A 20,675-nucleotide genomic window follows, 5' to 3' on the forward strand; every position below is an offset into this window, starting at 1 on the left:
AAAGTACTCCAATGGGCTCCTCTTCAATATTACTTCGTTTTTCCATAACTTCCCAAAAGACTGAACGAGGCGTATCACAAGAGGCGAATGATACCAATTTTGACAATGCATCCGCCTGATTGTTTTCAAACCTAGGCACTTGACTTAGATGGAATTCTTCAAGTGTCCCAGCTTCAGCTTTGACCGCCTGCAGGTATTTGATCATAGCCGGATGGGTAGCTTCATAGTCACCATGGTATTAGCTAACGACCAACTGTGAATCAGAGCAGGCGTCAATTTTGGTTACCCTTGCCGCCTTACACATACGGATACCGACAAGCAAGGCTTCATATTCTTCCTCGTTATTTGAGGCCTGGAACTTGAACCATAGCGCATACTCATACTTGTCCCCCTCAGGAGACTGACAAATAATGCCTGCACCACAACCGTTCATAGTAGAGCTCCCGTCTACATACACTTTCCAAACCTGATCAGTATTGTCCGGTGCAACCGGCCGCGTCATTTCGACATTGAAGTCGGCGAATGCCTGACCCTTCACTGCCTTTCTTGGTTCGAAAGTGATTTCAAGACTTTGCATTTCAATAGCCCATTTGAGAATCCTACCTAAAGACTCCAAGGTTGTCATTGGCCGCTTTAGAGGTTGGTCTGTGTAAACAAGAATCGGATATGCCAGGAAGTAAGGTTTCAACTTCTTGACAGCCATGTAAAGGGCAATACCAAATTTTTAAACCATGGGGTACCGTAGTTTAGCATTTCTGAGCACATGGCTAATGAAATGGATCGGGAGCTGAATGCCGTCTCTCTAAGCAAGGAGAACAGCACAAAGGGCATAATTTGAAATGGCTAAGTACATGTAAAGTGTCTCTTTGGGCAGAGGGCTAACAAGCCTTGGCAAAGAGTGTAGATGTTCCTTTAATTTCTGAAAGGCTGCCTCAGCATCATCCCCCCATTCAAACTTTGTCTTCTTTCTGATCGCTTGGAATCTCCCCAAAGCCGTCAGACAACTGGTAAGTTAATGAAATTCTCTTATAATACGGGGTGACTTCATGTCAATCACTGCCTGTATCTTTTCTGGGTTGGCCTCTATCCCCCTTTGATCAATTAAAAATCTGAGAAACTTCTAAGACTCAACGCTAAACACAAACTTCTTGGTATTGAGCATGACTTTGTGCCGCTTGAGTGTGGTGGAGGTTTCTAGGAGGTCAGCAAAATGATCCGTCTGATGCTTGGATTTGACTATCATGTCATCAATGTACGCCTCTACATTCCTTCCAATTTGATTAATGAAGACAATATTAATCATCCTTTGGAAAGTAGCAGGCGCATTCTTCAAGCCAAACGGCATCACAATATAACATCCCTGATCAATGACGAAAGCCGTCTTCTCTTGATATTTTTTCCACAGAGGAATTTGGTGTAAACCTGAGTAGGCATCCATAAAACTCATCAAGGCATGCTCGGCTGTAGAGTTGACCAGGCTATCAATCTTTGGAAGCGGGTAACTGTCCTTTGGACATGCCTTGTTCAAGTCAGTGTAGTCTACACACATGCACCAGGTATCATTCGGCTTCTTTACAAGCACAACGTTTGCAACCTATTCAGGGAAGTTACATGGCCGAATAAACCCAGCGTCTAACAGCTTTTTGACCTCAGCAGCTGCTGCATGACTTCTCTCCTCGTCGTGGTTTCTTTTCTTTTGCCGAATGGGATTCTTTTTAGGATCAACGATGAGTTTGTGGACAGCGAGATCCGGGCAGATGCCTCGCATCTCTTCCACTTCAAAGGCAAAGGTGTATTTGAATTCCTTCAGCAGAAGGTGCAAGTATGCACCTAACTTTTCAAAAGCAGCCGTTCCCACCTTAACAGTTTACTCTAGACGGCTGTCATCTAGAGGAATATCAATGTGATCACCAACCAGCTGGGGATGGAGTTCATCTGACCATTCCCCGGTTAGTGATTGCTATTTCATCTCCTTCTTCACCTCCACCAGCTGGTCAACTTTTCTTTTCTTTCTAGCTGCTGGCGGGGTTCGGTCGAGATCCTTGACATCGTCAAGGTCTATTGGCTCCTCTCCTTGGCCGGTTGCGGCTACAGTAGGCTTGGCGTCTAAGAGGTAACACTCTTGAGCCGTCTTTTGATCCCTGCTTAGGGAGCCAACAGTTTCATCATCCTTTTCATATTTCAGCAGCATGAGGGACGGGATGATAACCGCCTTGGATTCGTTTAAAGTTGGATGACCCAAAATGATGTTATTGGCGGTCAACTCCTCAACGACCAAGAACTTGACGGTCAGGTGGCGTCCTTCCCTTTTCACCCTTACCCGGATAGGTAAGTCAATCCCACCGACTGGGTACACCACTCCACCTCCAAATCCAACTAAGGGATAGGTGACCGAGTGCATGCTGCTAGACTTGTACTTGAGTTTTTTCAAGCGCTTGTAGCTGATGAGGTCAGAGGAGCTACCCGTGTCTATAAGGATCCGACTAACCAGCTGGTTAGCGACCTTACATTTAATAACAACCGGGTCATCATGCGGCCGGCGGACGCTGCCCCGATCCTTCTCAGTGATGAGGATGTCTGGGAAGGTACCGCTGGAAGATGCCTGCCCCTCATTAATAGCATGGATCATCTTTTTCAGATGATCCTGGGTGCCTCGGATGGTCAGGCCACCACCCGCGAATCCGCCTGCTATGGTGTAGATCGGCTCTTTGTTAGTGTCCGAACTACTAGCAGGCTGGGCAATCTTGGATGACTTTCCAAGATTCGTCTTGACAATCGCTTTGGACTTCAAGATGTAAGATTTTAGCACCCCCTTGTCAGCCAGACGGTCCAACGTCCATTTGAGGCTATAGCAGTCATTGGTGTCATGGCCAACCTTCTCATAGAAGTGGCAGTATTTATTTTTGTTCCGTGACTGAATGGAACTCTTCATTGGATTTGGGTTTTCAATGGTCAGCCGGTCCTTTATCTCCATGAGGATGGAGTAGCAGTCTTTATTAAACCCGTACCTTGGGACGTACGGATTAAATTCTTTCTTTTTCTTCTGGGTCGGCTGATCAGATTCATCAACCGCCCAGGCTTCTTTTCTCTTTTTGATTTTTTCATCATTCTGAGCCGGCTAAGCAGACCGACTCTCCTTTTGTTTATCAGCCTTTTTAGAGTCTGACTGATTGCTGGATGAGCAGAGGTCGGTGGCTTGAATAAAGCTCTCCGCCTCCATCAACGCCTCTTGGAGGGTGAAGACCCTCTTCCTGATGAGGTCAAACTTCAAGGTTGACCCGTCCTTTAGACCCTTAAAGAAGTCTGTGTAGGCTACTTCGTCAGACAACCCTTGAATCTGGATTCTCACCAGATTGAACCGCCTGACGTAGGATTGAAGGCCTTCTCTCTCTCCCTGCCGTATGGTGCTTAAGTCGAGACTTGTTTTCTTGGCAGGGATGTTCATCGAGAAGTTTGAAGCAAACAAGAAGGCAAGCCTCTTGAAGCTGTCAATACATCCGGCTGGCAAGTTGCCAAACCATTGTGGGGCTATGCCTTTCAAGGTAGCCATGAAGCATCTGCACCACATGGCATCATCCAACCCCTGCATGTGAATAAGGTTGGTGTAGGCTATGAGGTGATCCTCTGGGTTGGTGGTACTATCATAGGCACCAACCAAGACATTCTTAACCTTGGCCGACTGTGCCGCCTCGTTTATTTCCCCGGTGAACGTAGAGGTTTGTTCACCATGTCTGAGCAGTTGGAGCTGCTAGTCTAGAGGCTGGACATGGTATGCAACCTGACCTCCAAAGAGAGCCCGCTGCATGAATGGTGGGGCATATTGCACGTATGCCATCTGAGGCACATGCTGGGCTGACCCAATCATCTGAGGGCCAGTATGGACGGACTTGTCGCCTGTCTGGCTCCCATGCAAGGATTATTAACTCCTTGCTGAGGTATTTTGAAGATGTCTGGGAAGCTCGATGTAAAGGCTGACTCAGACAGCTGCTGGCTATGATTATGCTCGATGATGTGTCGAGCATCGAAGAAAGTTTTCTTGCTGCCATCCAGCTGAACTGCCCGTATGACTTTCCTTTTGCCCGTCAGAGGCAGAAGGATCTTAGACTAGTCAATGGTAGGCGTGACCTTCTACTTTGGATGTGGAGTAGGTTGCCAGTCTCTGACTGGCTTTCTCCTATCAGCTTGAGGAGTCTTCTTGGCCGACTGACCTTTGCTAGAGCCAGCCTTCCTTTTTTTGACCAGGTCCTTGATTTTACCCTTGAAACTTGTCATGAATTTCATGAGCTCGCCTCGGGTAACTAGAGCCCGACCTCTTGCCGTCTAGGTTTCCCCAGACGGTGGTCCGGTAGATTTACTGGGACCAGTTTCAGCGTTGCTCCGTTCTAATTTATCCCAGGGATGGATGCGCTTAGAGATAAGAGACCCATCAGGGGCCACATGGGTTTCGACTTCACATTCGTTGTCCGTATCATGGTCTGAATAGACCACCCCCTCGGCTCTAGGCCGGTTGGGTTCAGGCGGCGGGACAGACTCTTGAACCATCATCGAGGTACTCTCCCCACAGACAGCGCCAAATGTTTTGGGTGTTTTTTTTGGTCCCTCGGGAGAGTTACGTCACCAAGACTGGTCTTGCGCGATCTGTGCCTACACAAGACGGAGACTCCAGTTGGTAGGAGCTCCACCTCTGACAATCAAGTTAGTATTGGTCGTAGAAGAAGATGAAAAGGTGCGAAAAAGGTAAAGGTGAGATCTTCTCGGATTCCGAGATTAGGTGTTTTCTTTGATGTGAGAGAATGTAGGGATGTTGTAATAAATCAAGGTGTCCCCAAAATGGGGGGGAATCTCCCTATTTATAGGGTCTTTGGAAAATGTGCCCTTTATTAGGTTAGGATGACCTAATGGACTATGTCGTTTTGCGGCGTTCTTAGGAATTGGCCCTGAAGGTCGCCATTCCATTTGTTATCTGAGGCTAACACGTGTCAGTTGAGGAGTGGTCCACGTTGGACCCATCCAAGAGTGACACGTGTCCCTCTCTGATTGGGCCACGTGTCTAGGGTATTTTTACACTAAACACTTCCCATGTACCATTTCTTTCTAAAGCATCATCCTCGTCTTGCATGGCTTTTCGCCATCTAGATTGACGGGCTGACTCTTTATATGAAGTAGGCTCAACATTAACGGTAAAAGCAGCAAGGAAATTTCGATGATTAGTAGAAAACTTTATATACTGAATATAATTGGCAATAGGAAATTGCATATCTGAGGATGTTGAAGGAGTAGGTGTTGTGGTAGTAGGAATGGGGGGTGAAGACTGAACTGAGTGACATATATAATTTACCATCCAAGAAGGCAGACGTCGCACGCGAGGAGTTAGATCAACAATGGGGCCTTCATGAGTTGGAGTATTTTGTTCCAGATTATGGGTGGCCATGGGAGTTGCTAAATGTTGAGGTGTGCAGGTGCTAGGTTCAGGTTGGTGTTGGGTTTGGGGTGGGTGTGTATTGCATTTGAATGGATTGAGTTAGTGGGTTATTATTGGTATTAGTACTCCCTCTGTCCACATGATCAAGAACAAAATCCCAATTCAATGACAAATCATCACTAGTAGCAGGTAGTAGGGTTATAGGAGCTTGGGCAAAAGGAAAAATATTCTCCAAGAAACGAACATTTCTTTAGTCTCTAAATCATAGACTTTACAACCCTTTTCCCCAAATGGATAACCCAAAAATACGCATTTTTTTTACTCCGAGAGGCAAATTTGTCCTTATGACGTTGCTTATTATGAACATAGCAAAGACACCCAAAAACTTTTAATAAGTCAAAATGAGGAGATGACCTAAAAAGTAACTCGTATGGTGTCTTACCTTCTAAAAGTTTTGTAACGGTTCTATTAATAAGATGGGCTGCAGCCTGCACACATTCACCCCAAAACTCAATCGGTAAAGATGCTTGGAACCGAAGAGCTTGTGCTACCTCTAAAATGCATATGGCGGTGTCTTTTCTCAACGCGACCATTTTGTTGAGGAGTTCCTAAGCATGAGGTCTGAAATAGCATACCCTGCTCATAAAAAAAAGGTATTAAAGGCAAATTTTTTGTTCCATTATCAGAGCATACCATTTTTACCACTTTCCCAAATTGTGTTTTCACCATAGCAAAGAAGCTACGAAAATAATTAGGAACTTCAGTTTTGTCATTCCATAAATACACCCAAACTGCACGTGATTTATCATCGACAATAGTAAGAAAATAATGGGAGCTTGAAAAACAAGATTTTGTATATGGACCCCAAAGATCACAATGACTCAAACTAAAAAGTTCCTGATTTCGATTATCACTAATAGGAAAAATAGTACGAGTTTGTTTTTCTCAATAAAAAATATCACAAGAGTCCAAAATTTTCTTGATTTTGTTATTTCTTCTTGAACTAGAAATAAGAGGAATAGTTTGACTAGATGGATGTCCAAGTCTTTGATGAAGTAGCAATGTAGTATCAGCAGTAGTAGCATGAACATGAGCCTTTTCTGCCACCGTCTTGAAATAATATACCCCATTTCTAAGCTCACCCATTCCAATCAACGTCCTCGTATTGCAATCCTGAATCACACACAATTTGTCAGTTAATGTTACAATACAAGAAGATTCAAGTATTAATTTTCCCACAGAAATAAGGTTGCATTTGATATTTGGAACATATAAGACATTATTGAGCACTAATTCAGTACTTAAATGAACACTCTCTTGCTTTATTACACTAGTCTGCATGCCATTTGGTAAGCTAACATGTTGATTAGGTAGCTCAATACAATCAAATAAAAAATCAAATGTCCCTATTATATGGTGGGATGCCCCACTGTCTAGTAACCAAATGCCATCATCAAAAACTTTCTTACCATTCATAGTTTTTGTAGAGGGTGAATCAATCAAATGGAGTATACCGTTGTACTTGGTCCGGAGTGAAAGTTGAACCTAAAGATGAAGAGGGTGGTGCCACATTGGAAGATGATGCTACATTGGTTGTTGGCATGGTGTTTACATTGTTGTTTCTTAGCTGCCCTCGACCTCCCCCTCTGCCACGACCTCCCCCTCTGTTAGAGATGGAAATATCTAGTGGATCAACCGCTCACCCGCTTCACCCGTCTTATTGGATGGGTGAAAGCCCCGGTTTAAACGGATGATAGGCGGGTGATGGATTAACGGATGCAGGTGATGGATCGGATTCGGGTGGAAAAATTTCATCCATCACCCGACCCATTAACCCGACCCATCACCTGAATATTTAAAAAAATTTCTAAATTTTTTTAAACTGGGCTAGGCCTAACTGAACTTAACTCCTAACTCCTATTGTAATTCCTAAACCCTAACCTTCCCAAAAAAAAAACAATTGCTCTCTTCTTTGGCTCTCTCTGTGTCGCCACTCTCTGGCTCTTTGCCTCTCTCTCTCACGGAATCATGGTGGCAGCACCACTTTAACGACGGGTCGACGGTAGTAGCAAGGAAAACGATGCCTCCATAATTCTAAACTCATTCCGTTTTTAGGTAATTTGTTCATATGAATTTTGTAAGTAATTTATTCATACGAAAATGAAATTAATTTGTTCATATGAATTTTGTTTGTTCACTTGTTTAATTTAATTATGTATGTTGTTGGTTGTTGAAATTGTTGTTGCTAATTTATGCATTTTTCATTCGAAATTAATTTGAATATTGCTGCTTGTTTTTAGGGTTAATTTTATGAATTTGCTCCATTTTTTATTATGATTTTTCTGCCTTTTTTCACGAATCTGCTACCATTTTCTTCACGAATTTGTTCCCTTTTTCTTTATGAATTTGAAGCCTTATTTTTCATGAAGTTAATTCGACTTTAATGCTTGTTTTTAAAGTTATTTTCAATTATTTGTTGCTTGTGTTTAAGGTTCAAATTTTGCTGTGAATTTGCTGCTTTTTTTAATTAATTGTTGCTATGACTTTGTTGCTAATTTAGGTATGGGAAATGATGTTTTGGACGGGAATAAATCTGGCTATGATTCATCAGTTCCTCCTTCAACAACTTCAACATTTTCTCCTTCCCCCGTTCCAAATATGCAAGCTCCGCTACCCCCCCCCCCCCCCGGTCCTCCTTCTCGAACACCACTACACCCATCTTCATCAAAGAGAAAGGTAAAGGCTGCTGAACTTAGAACATCATTTGAGTTTGGTGAAGACATCGAAAGTGAGCCAAGTCACCAAATTTCAGGCTCTCGCAAAAGCAGGAAACTTACATCCCCTGTGGGGGATCATTTTAATAAGTTTGACGTTAATGGGTAATCAAAGGCCTAGTGTATCCATTGTGACAAGGTATTATCAGCTAACACCAACAATGGGAGTTCTCACCTTAAGGATCATTTGACTCGTAGATGCTCCAAAAAGAATCTAAAGGTTGATATTCGCCAAAAGTTGTTGAATGTTAGCCGAAAATCTGATGGAACATGTTCCGTTTATGTATCTAATTTCAACCAAGAATTGTCCAAGAAGGAGTTGTCTATTGTGGATCATGTTGGGTTTAGAAGATTTGTAAGTAGCTTGAATCCAGTCTTTAAGATCATTTCACTTCCTACCTTGAGATCTGATATAATGAAGATGTTTGCAACCGAGAAGGCAGGGGTAAAAAAACGTTTTAGGAAATGCGGAGTCTAAAATTGCAATAACAACGGACAAGTGGACTGCTTCAAATCAAAAAAAAGTCGTAGGTTGTTACTGCACTTTATATAGATCAATATTGGGTTTTACGTAACAAGGTATCTCTGCTACTTTTTGTTGCCATTTATGTTGCTGTATTTTCTTTTCAATGATGTTTTATGATGCTGTAAATGGTGTTGAATGATGTTTAATGTTGCTGGTTTTCTTAATGATGTTTAATGGTGTTGAATTATGTTTTGTGGTGCTGAATTTTCTATGTGTTGGTGCTGATTTTTCACAATTTTAATGATGTTCATATTCTTGTGCAATTTTTTTTTAAATGAAATAGGTTTGCTTATGTGCCCTACCCTCACACAAAAGACACACTTGCGCAAGTTCTATTGGATACTTTGAAAGTTTATAATATTGCTGAAATGATTTCATCTGTGGTGATTGATAATTGTTCTGCAAATGATGTTATAATGGAGGTTTTTAAATTAAGACTTAGTGAAGATTCTATGATTTTGAATGGAAAATTTGTGCATATGAGATGTAGTGCACATATTTTGAATTTAATTGTGCAAGATGGGTTAGATGTCATTGGTGGTGGGATTGAAAAAGTGCGAGATTGTGTGGCTTTTGGTCAGGTACCCCTAAAAGAAGAGAGATTTTTTTAAACAAAGTGAAATCTGTAAAAGGTCAGGAAGGTAAACAATTAGTGCTTGATTGTAAAACTAGATGGAACTCAACCTTTTTGATGTTGCAATCTATTTTGCTTTACAAAGATGTTTTTTCAAGTATTAAGCGTCAAAATCCAAGGTTAAAATTCACACTTCCGACCAATCAAGATTGGGAATTTGTTACCATTGTTAGTGAGAAAATCAAATAATTCCACAAAGTGACTGAATTATTTTCTGGTAGAAAGTATCCAACTTTCAACTTATTGTTCGTCAAATTTGTGAAATAAAACTTGCATTGGCATCATGGAAGACAAGTGATGTAGGAGTTATTAAGGATATGGTTGGAGAAATGATTACTAAGTTTGATAAGTATTGGAGTAATATTAATGAGCTTTTAGCTATTATATTTCTGCCATTTTAGATCCTAGGAATAAGTTGGAATGTGTTGAGCTTTATTTCAATGAGACTTATGGAGATGAGGCTGAATTTGAGATTCAAAGAGTGAGAACTCTTTGTATGACCTCTTATATGAGTATTAAGATAAAGTGTACACAATTGATATTTATACTTGGGTTGATGGGATTGGAAATAAATCTGTTAATGAAGGTATGGACATTGGTGGAGAAGAGGGAGATGATAAGTGGAGTAGAATGAAAAAAACAAAGAAGACGAGGGTAAATGTGAAGTCCGAATTGGACCATTACTTAGAAGAAGATGCATTGCCAGAAAGTGGTGGATTTGATATCTTAAGGTTTTGGAACATAGAGCTAAAATATCCAACGTTGCAAAGGATTTCCAAAGACTTGCTAGCAATTCTAGAATATATTGTCGCATAAGACAGTGCATTTAGCATGGGAGGAAGAGTTATTAGCCCTCATCGTTCCCGACTTGCGGCTAACATAGTTGAAGCTTTAATGTGCATGCAAAGTCGAATACTTGGAGAGTACTCAGGTAAGATTTTATTCTTTTAATGTTTGATATAATCATTACTTTATCATACTACTTTTAATGTTTAATATAAGTACCTTGTTATTTATGCAAAAGCTACCGATGTATTGGTTTAGGTACTACTTTGGAGAATGCTCAAGCATGTTCTACAATTCTAGATGATTTTGATATAATGGATGATGATGGAAGTGGTAGTGGAGGGAGTGAAGTGGTTGACTTAGACTCGGTAATTGTTTTTATATACTAAGTCCCTAATTTATTATTTTGGTAACTATTGTTTACATTATCTAATTAATTCTTGGTAATTTGGTGGGGAGATGAAGATGAACATATGATTATATGAAGATGACTACTTACTGCTACCTACAAGTACAAGATTACAAGGCTTATTGTTGCAATGTTGCTACTGTTTCAATTGTTTAGATGTTTTGAAGACTAAAAAATTGCAAATTGTCATATGTAATATGTAGGTTACTGCTACTTATTTTATTTTGCTGAACTTTTATGTTATTGTTAATTTAAGTTTGGATTTGAACTTTTGAAGACTTTGAGTTTTATTAGAATTTGGATGTTTATGAATTATGAGTATATGAGCTCACAAAATCATCTGATAATTCAATAGGTTGATATTTCAATGACACGATGACGCTTGGGACACACTAAACTTATGTAATTTTTTTAAAATGCTCATAATATACATCTGATTATCACCCGAACCATCCGTTTCCCCCGTGGGTGATGGATGGATGGATTCGGGTGGAGGTTATAGCGGGTGATGGTCCACCTGCAACACCCTAGAAATTCCTTTCCTTTAAAATACCCGTTTTTCTCTTTTTTTAAACTTAAGATAGGAAAATCTAAGACATTATTGCCACCGTGAAAACGGCTAAGGCAACTATCAAAGACACACAACGGAAGACTATCTTTAAAAACATTCAAAACAATTTAACTTAAAAAGTCAACCAAACGAAAGTAAAGTCAAACCAAAGTAAAATGAAGTCAACCTACAACTTGGAACCATTGTAGGCCCTTATTTAACCAAACTGACTTGAAAACCTTTGCGTTAGTCTCACAAGCATAATATAATAAAATAATCAAGGCAATAAACACATCATAAATTTATAGAAACTAGCATGATTCGCTCTTCATTCTGCCCATCATGAATATGCTTCATTACCTGAAAAGCTTCTCTCTACTTGTTTCCACTACTCTCCATTAAAAATGGGTCATCATAGGGCCATAGTAAAGACAAGGCCAAACAAACATACAAACACACAATCAGCAATGCTGAGTACATAAGCGTAATTAAAACACTAACATGCTTTCACCTATCATCACAAAACTTACCTTGTTGTACCTGTTTACAAGCATACAACATACAACATGACCCTCAATTAAATAACTAATTGATTCATTTAGCATTGATTACGCATCGAACGGGTTTCCCCCCTAACCAGCCCCAATAAAGGGGTACTAACACGGGAGCTAACTGTGCCAGTATAAAAGAACCACTCGTAAGTGGCGGAATTCCTGCGCATAATAATAAAAGGAAAATACAGCGTCCTGTACTCCCAGTAGAAGTTATGGTTAACTATAAAACCCCATAACTCCCCCCATATGTTTATACTCAAGGTATATACGTTCCAAGAGTTTTGGTGCTTAATATCTTTCACTTTACGTTATTTACATATTATTAAACTTGGTGACGACTCTCAAACCATAATGCAATCATACATTATAATTATTCAAACAATTAAACATAACAATTTAATTCTTGAATAATTAGTGACCACACAATATTTAATGTTGAACCCTTTTTAAATCTACCTCGGTGTCAAAGACACCTTAAACGCATAATGCGCCAAAATTCCTATCCCTCAGTGTTAGAAACACCTTAAGTGCACTAAGGCACCAATATATAATTTATTCCTCACGTACATAGACACTTAAATAGCTCTTTTCTCATGCTTATAGCATCAATAAAAATTATATGAACTATAATAAAATTCCGTTTTAATATTCCAAACCAAATTAAACATTTAGTTTAATTAAGCATGCTCTCTATCATGCCAATAATAAAACTATGGTTCATACACAACATGCCAAATTAATTATTTTCCTTCGCTAATCCATCACAAATAATTCATGCTTCATAATTCAATCACAACATCAACCAAATAATAAATTCCAATCAAAATTTATCATGATACTATTTGGAATCAATTATTCAAAGCCTAGCATGTTCCTATATCACCAAATAAATACCAAGTACGCGAACATACCTTGAATACGATCTTAAAATAGACACGACTATGTGAAATCACTCACTTGGAAGTCTCCTACAATCCAAAATTAAGGCATTAAAATCTACTCCACACAAATTTCCAGCAATATATACTCTCATTAAATCACTCATAATTTATTTAAAATAAGCTGAAAATTAATTTAAAATCCCTTACTTTAATCCCAATTAATGGGTAGTCAAAAATTCCTTCAAGAAACTTAATTATAGCTTACAAACAAAATTTCCAGCAGCATTAAATCATTTAAACTTGCTATAAATATGTTTTAAAACCCTCAATCAAATATTTAAACCACCCTAAATCATATTCCTTTAATATACAATTATTTACAAACCTAGGGTTTCAAATTTGGAGCTTTTTAATTAAAATCAAAATCTGAAAATTTATTTACATACTACCTATAATCAAACATCATAAAAATCATCACAAAACCCATAATTAATAATAAGATTTAGGATTAAAGCAAAAGAATTAAAAAAAATAATTTTTTTTTTCAAATAGGGTCGTCAGATAGCAGCCAGGCACCACAACCGGCTGTTACCGCGCTGCTGGTGGTGCCGCTGCTAACGCCGGCGCTTGTTGGTGGTGTGGCGGCCCGCCGGTGGGCGTGGTGGTGGCCGGTGGTGGCCGGTGGTGGTCTGAGTAAAAAAAAAAGGGAAAGGGGAAAAAGAAAGAAAGAAAAGAAAATAAGAGAGAAGGGAGAGAAAATTTACCTTGGGTATTCTCTACTTTGGGTAAAGTTTAATTTGCCCATGTGTTGAATATTTATACCCCTTTTTTCCTCTAAAAACCCTTTTACCCTTGAATTCCCTTTCTATCCTTACTAATCCCTTTCCTAATCAAACTTGACTTTTATAAACTTTCCTTTTATAAAATATTCCTAAACTTATTAAAATAAATAATTAAATAAAACTTTCCTTTTATAAAATATTTCCAAACTTATTAAAATAAATAATTAAAATGCCATAAATAATTCATTTTGAATTATTTAAATACTTCACAAAATACTTATTTAAAATAAAATACATATAAAAATACGGGGTATAACACCACCCGCCCCGAACCCAATCCATTTCCATCCCTACCCTCTGCCACGACCACATATGAGTGCTTGTTAGGTAACAAGACGCTCATAGAAATGGTCGTAATCATGACCGATTTTATCACAATAAGTATAAGTAAGAGGAGCAATAGGTGGTTGTGACAGAGGTGCAAATCTTGGTGGAGTAGTAGCTACACTAGGTGTTGTAGATTGCACATCAAAGCTCAGAATATCATTCCTATCATCCTGGCCTCGAATAATATTGTTATGTCTCTCCTCTTGTGTAACTAAGGAAAAAGTATGATTGAGCACCGGAAAGGAATCCATCCCCAAAATCTGAGTACGGATGCTACAAAATTCATCATCATTTTAAACCCATAAGAAAATCATGCGTTTTACCTCGCTCGACCCGAAGTCGAATCTTAGCAGCAGCAGCACAATTGCACCCACATGTTATATCTTCAACACCATATAATGCATCCTAAAGAGACTTGAAATTATTGTAGTAATTAACAATAGTCATGCCTTTTTACGAAGAGTGTGATACTCAATTTTCAATTGATGAATACAAGGGCCATTCATGACAGCATAACGTTCCTTGATATCATTGATGAATCACATTTATATATGATTTTATAGGCACGTTTATGCTAAGTTTATAGTTTCTTTTTAGGTCTTTTATTCACTCTTTAGGTCTCAAATGCATAAGGTTTCCATTTTGTGCTCTATTACGCTTTATTTGTGTTTTCTTAATGTTTAAGGTAGTTCTTTAACTATTTGAACGCTTTCGGAGTAGTTTTAGATGAATCAGACAATGAAAGGATGGAAAGTTGATGAGAGGTTGCTCAATTAAGGATATGTGTTTTTGGAATCTTAAGTTGTGATCTATATGCTTATGGAATGAAAATAGCTTTCACAAGGATCACTATGTGCCTTTCCGAATTGAATTTGAGCTGAAAACGAACTTAAATGATATGTCAAAATTGACCTTTGTTTACTCTTTCGATCATAACTTGAGTTCTACAGATTGGATTGAAGTGATTCAAGTTTCATTGGAAACTAGACTTGAAGATCTTTCTAATGAAAGGTCACAAGCCTATATAGAACTTATGAATCAGAAGTTACAAACCTGTGAAGTTAACACTACACCCAGCATCGAGTAAGCGAGAGCTCGCGGGCTAGCTCACATATGCCGAGAGCAACAGCAACCCTGAGCGAGAACTCACTCGCCAAAGAGTTATAACTCACCCCTGCACTCCTTCACGCAAGCACTGAGCGATAGCTAACTCCTTAGTGAGCAATAGCTCGCTGGTGCTTGAAGTCCAACAACGTGCCAACATATATGGACCATCATGGCTGCTCGTTAAGGCTTGGTTCTTGGTTCGGTTGGCCGTCTTCATCGAGCATCTTCGTGCCACATCATTTTATATCGTCCAATCATTTGACAACTTGTGTAATTTATATTTTCTTATTTCTTTTCTTTATTTATTTTTAAATTAGAATATGAGGGAATTATAAATACTCAAGGAGATTTTATTTTCTCCTTATGCTTTTTATTATTATTTTACGTTCATTTTCTTTTCTCCCTAGACATAGTTTCTCTAGGGCAATTCCATGGATTCCTCCATGGATTGCTCTTGAGTTTGTTACATTCATCCATTAAGGTATTTAATTCTCTCTTTTAAATATGCTTTCTTTATTAGATTTAGTTTTAATTATTTATTTCATGCTTGAGTAGTTTATTTCTAGGGTTGGGGTATCCATGTCTATATAATGAATCTTGATTTATATTATTCATATTTTGATTATTGCTTTCTCTAATTGATAGTGTTTTATTGTTAATCTTGCAACCTGATCAATTGTTTGATTAATTCTTGTTAATAAAGTTTGAATCGAAAGATCTTACTTTTAGAGGCTTACCTACAATTAGCAATTCTGATTATGTTAGCGACTGAACTGCATATGTTGAATTGAGAGCGCTAAGACCCGATCGTAGGCTTAGAAATTGCTCTAGATAATTGATTGATTTGTTTGTGATATTTGATAGATTTATATCTATAAACATGGTGAACCATAACCCTAGGTCTTTTTATTGATTTTTATTCGTATTTTAATTTAGATTATATTCTTATCCCAATTTCGTGATTTGTTTAGTTGGTTTTGTTAGGAATTTATTTTTGACAGGTGTACGACAACCTATCAATCATTCCACATATCAATTGCAATTTTATGACCAACTACACTAGGTTGGATAAAGATATAAATTGAATTAAATAGCCAACCACATATAGTTGAGTTATTTGATCTCCAAGCCATAAATTCAGGGGATTGTTCATCAATTGGTTTAGCAATTTCACCATTAATAAAAACTTATTTATTCTTACCCTCTAAACCATTCATGACAACCAAAGCCCACACATCATAATTATCTACATTTAAAACATACTTGGTGATTGAATACATGTGCCTTCAGAAGGATGGAGATAGTAAATTGATGATGGGTCATGAATAAGCATCGAAGTCTTCAAATTTGTCTCGCCTCCGACCATGATGATGCGCCACTTGGTTGAAACCAATAAAAAAAGAAAAATTGAAACTCTTTGTGAGAGTGTGGATGAACCGTGAAAGAACCAGGAAGTTCAATTTGTGAGAATTGAGGGAAAACAAATTGGATAGTTCAACTTGTGAGAAAAAAAAATTGAGGGAAAAAAAATTTGGATCTCAAACCCTAGAGTTGTGATACCATGATAAAATTGGGAATGAATTGTAAAATTCCTCTGACCTTTGATAATTCTGTTAGAAGTATTTATACTGCCTACTATGTGAAGAGCCAACTAAACACGTTAATTACAAAAATAAACTAGTTGTACACAATTAGTTAAATACTAGCTTAGTCTCTTGAACTTCCTATAAGCTTCCTCCTAATTCTACTCCAACAGCTAGGTTAAAATCTAGAGCCTCTTTATAAAAATACTTGGAAGTTGTAACAAGTCGGGGGCACATTCATACGCACATACTAGCCTACTATATATTCATCTTGTATTCATCCTTGGTTAACCAACTTACATAGTGAAAGGTTGGTAGATATTCTTCATTCTACCCGTGGTTTTTAACTATTTGGGTTTTCTACGTCACCAATCCCTTGTATCGTTTATTATTTACGCATTATTATTCCTTGTTAGATTTATTTAGTTGATCCGCAACCTTTATTTACTACTTAATTCCATGTACCAAATTTTACCATAAACTATAACAATGAGCAATCCAAAACGAAATAATGAGTACCAAAAAGATAAAAGTTGATGCGACCTTGCTTGGTCGACACGCTTGTGTATGGTCCATCATCCTACCTACCACTTTTCAAACAAGTAGTAATAACCACTCACTTGAAAAAAAATGTGTAGACCAGGTTTATAATAATATTATGATAGATCTATACGCGCTCAAATAATGTTGTATTGAACATAGTGACCTTTATTGAAACTCGTGGAAGTACATATATGTCAACTGATGCTATGTTAAATATGCAACTTTATTTTTAACATAGTGACCTTTATTATTCATATTGATCGATATAAAATACATTCATTTAAAAAAAATAACATCTTATGATCTTTATACTAACACAATTACTTTTATATTCACATAGTAACCTTTATTATAACATAGCGACCTTTTTTTTTAATATATATAGCAACCATAGTGTCCCTAATAGGAGAAGTTCACGATAAATTTATGTGAAGCACGTCTATTTAAGAATTTGTACCACTCAAATATACTCCATTTGTTTCATTATTTTTGCCCAATTTGCCATAAAAGGATGTCCCTTATTTATTGCCCCATTCCTTTTTGGCACATAGTCCCCATTTCCTTAATTACAATTTTCCTCTCATTAATGATAAATTCCACCACATCACCCTTTTTATTTTCCTTAATAATTCCCTCCAACCCACTAATTACTCTTTTTTTCCTCCATCATTTCACTATCTCTCTCTTCCAGACTGATTTCCTTCTCTCTCTTCTCCATCTACCTTAATTTTTATTCATCTTCATCCATTAATTGCACTTACATCTATTCAACCACCTTAATTTTCTAATGCCCTATTTTAAATTGAAACCCCTAAAGTTTTTATATCTTATTAAAATAGAGCAATGCATTACTTTAAAAAGGTTTTTTTTAGGTATTTAACCTATATGGAAAAAATTTGTGTAGAACGGACTCACAGTGAGTCCGGACTTGAGAACCCAAATGTTGCTTCTTCTTCATCCACGACCTTTGGGTCGATATGCGGTTTGAAAGCATCCATTTTTGCTGCTTCTTCTTCTTCTGTTGCACCATCATCGATCTTTATTTTGTGTCAGCTTCTTCTTCCTCGATTTGCTGCTGCACCATCGTTTGTACTTGGGTTGGCTCCTTCCTCTTCATCTAGTGCTTCTAGAGGTGCATTTTCATCCAATTGATTTTGTTTCGCTTTTTCACTCCAATTTAATCAAGTATTACCAAAATTAGCGATTCCAGGGTTTGTTCTAATAGAATTCTGGTAAATTAAAATTAATATAGGTATTGGAGTTCAGTAAAGAAAGCAATTGCAGAGATGAATTAGAGAGAAAATGGGGCTAAGGAGAGATGAATGGAGAAGAAGTAATCAAAGGAGAGAGGAAGAGAGCTGCGAAAATGAATAAGCCCCCTAAAAAGTATTAATGTTAGATATTAGAATGTTATTGTCATATATTAGAATATTAATGTTAGATATTAGAATATTTTCATAAATTAGAATATTATTGTCATATATTAGAATACTAGATTATAAGATTATTAATATCAGATATTAGATTTTTATTTACTTTTTTTTTTTTTTGAAAGCATGTCAGATATTAGAGTACTAATGTCATATATTAGAATATTATTGTCAGATATTATATTATTAATGTCATATACTACCTCCGTTTCATATTTTTTGCAACTTCGGAATATTTTATTTATTTCAAATAATACCCCAAAGTTGCAAAGAATATGAAACGGAGGTAGTATTATAATGTTATTGTTAGATATTAGAATTTTATTGTCAGATATATTGGACTCACGGTGAGTCCGATCTCACGCGAATCCTTTCCTTAATCTATTACCTTACATTGGTTTTTTTAGATGTTTAATCTATTATCTTACAAAGGGATTTTTTAGGTATTTCTTCTATTTTAATTAATTTCAACACAATATTATATTTGATTATTTTGTGGTGTTTAAGTTCTAGATCTGATTACAATGAGATTCAATAGTAAGGGACTAAGGGTAAGTTTGATTCGAAATTAACTGGTGAGGATTTTGAATCCTTGAAGGAAAAACACTATTTTTATCATCCTGCCCCAAACAACTCAATGAAAAAGAATTCATACCCAACATTCTTGCAGCCACCGTGACTACAACGCCACCTCAAACCCCTCTTCAGGCACTTGAGACACCATTGTGCATGCAATTTGCCTGACCACCAAGCTTTGAAAAATGGGGTAGCAGTTCCACGAGATGTAAAGTGATTAGATTAGGGTTTAAAAGCGAGCAAAGGCTATTGGCTTTGGTATTGCCACCACTGAATACCAATTGATGTGACAATGACGAGATCCAAGGTTCGAGGAATTACACCCCATATCAGAAACCGACCATGGGAGATGAAATATTCAACTTCTATGTCCCCTGAATTTCACTCATCAGAAAATGTTTAGATAAGCTACTACTAGCTAGTGTCCTCTTAGGGCATGTTCTCTTTAGCGTAATTTCAGTTCAATTCAGTTCCTAATTTCCTTCTCTCATAAACAATTTAGTTCAGTTCCTAATTTCTTTCTCTCATAAACAATTCATGTCAGTTCAGTTCAACTCCAATCAGTTCAGTTCATTTCATTAGTTCAGTAAATCAGAACAAACCCTTAGTCTAAATTTATTTATAATCCTAAGATTTTTATAAATTTTGTGGATTTTCACTTATCTACTTATTTAAGTTGAAGTAGTGTGTGTATTTATGGTGGTGTTTTGTATATGCTTAATATTGTTGGAGTGGTATGTGTAAGTGTTTGTTTGTGTGTAAGTACATATAGTGTACAGTGGAGTAGTATATGTGTATATTATTTAATTCTAATTTGTAAGGAATTGAGATCGATCCTAATTTAATTCCTCCCTACAAATTCCCAATGAAGCTAAGAAAATCAATAGTTTCCATGTCAAAACTTGGCAAAAAAAAATTAAAAAAAAAAAAAAAAAAAACAGGTTGACTTAATTACTCAATGATGAGATAACTAAGGCTTGTTCTGATTTGTTAAACTGAGCTGAACTGAACTAAATTGTTTCTGAGAGAAGGAAATTAGGAAATGAACGGAACTGAGTTGAACTGAAATAAACTAAACTGAATTGAAATTAAGCTGAAGAGATCAGATCCTAAGAGTAATCCACGGTCTCCTCCCCCCCCCCCCCCAAAAAAAAATTTATAAATTTAATGACGCCTTTGGTTTTTCTCATAAATCTAATGATTCTTTATGCTTTGATGTGCTTTCGGGTTGGGAAAAAGTAAAGGGAGTAAAAGAGAAACAATGGTTGTATACTTGTATATACAGTCATGCACTTTGTAAATTAAAAAAGGGACAAAAGTATTCCCTCTAAAATTTTCATCACAACACTAGGCACTACACAATGTTTTAAGAAAATTATTGGGTGGGCCAAAGTGAAAAATCTAATTAGTGGGGATACAATTAATTGTTACAAGGTTAGTCTCGTGTATGCGAGAAATTCTCAGGCTCTAGGAACTTTTGTCCTAGAGGCCTCTAGTTAACAATGGGTCCCACCTTGGTCAGCATTTTCAATGACTTTGCTTTAAAAAAAAGGAAATCTAAAAAAAAACAATAATGTGGTCCCTTGTGTCATACTTTGTCCCTGAAATTGTTGTGTCTTCCGCCAAAAATAATTTTGTAGCTCGAATTTTCTCATTCTTTCCCCCCAAATTCACAAACTTTTTTGATTTTGAAATTTTTTTATTTTTTGCAAACAATAAGAATCACCATAA

Source organism: Chenopodium album, chromosome 17 (assembly GCF_948465745.1).
Source record: "Chenopodium album chromosome 17, dcCheAlbu1.1, whole genome shotgun sequence".
Classification (NCBI taxonomy): domain Eukaryota; kingdom Viridiplantae; phylum Streptophyta; class Magnoliopsida; order Caryophyllales; family Amaranthaceae; genus Chenopodium; species Chenopodium album.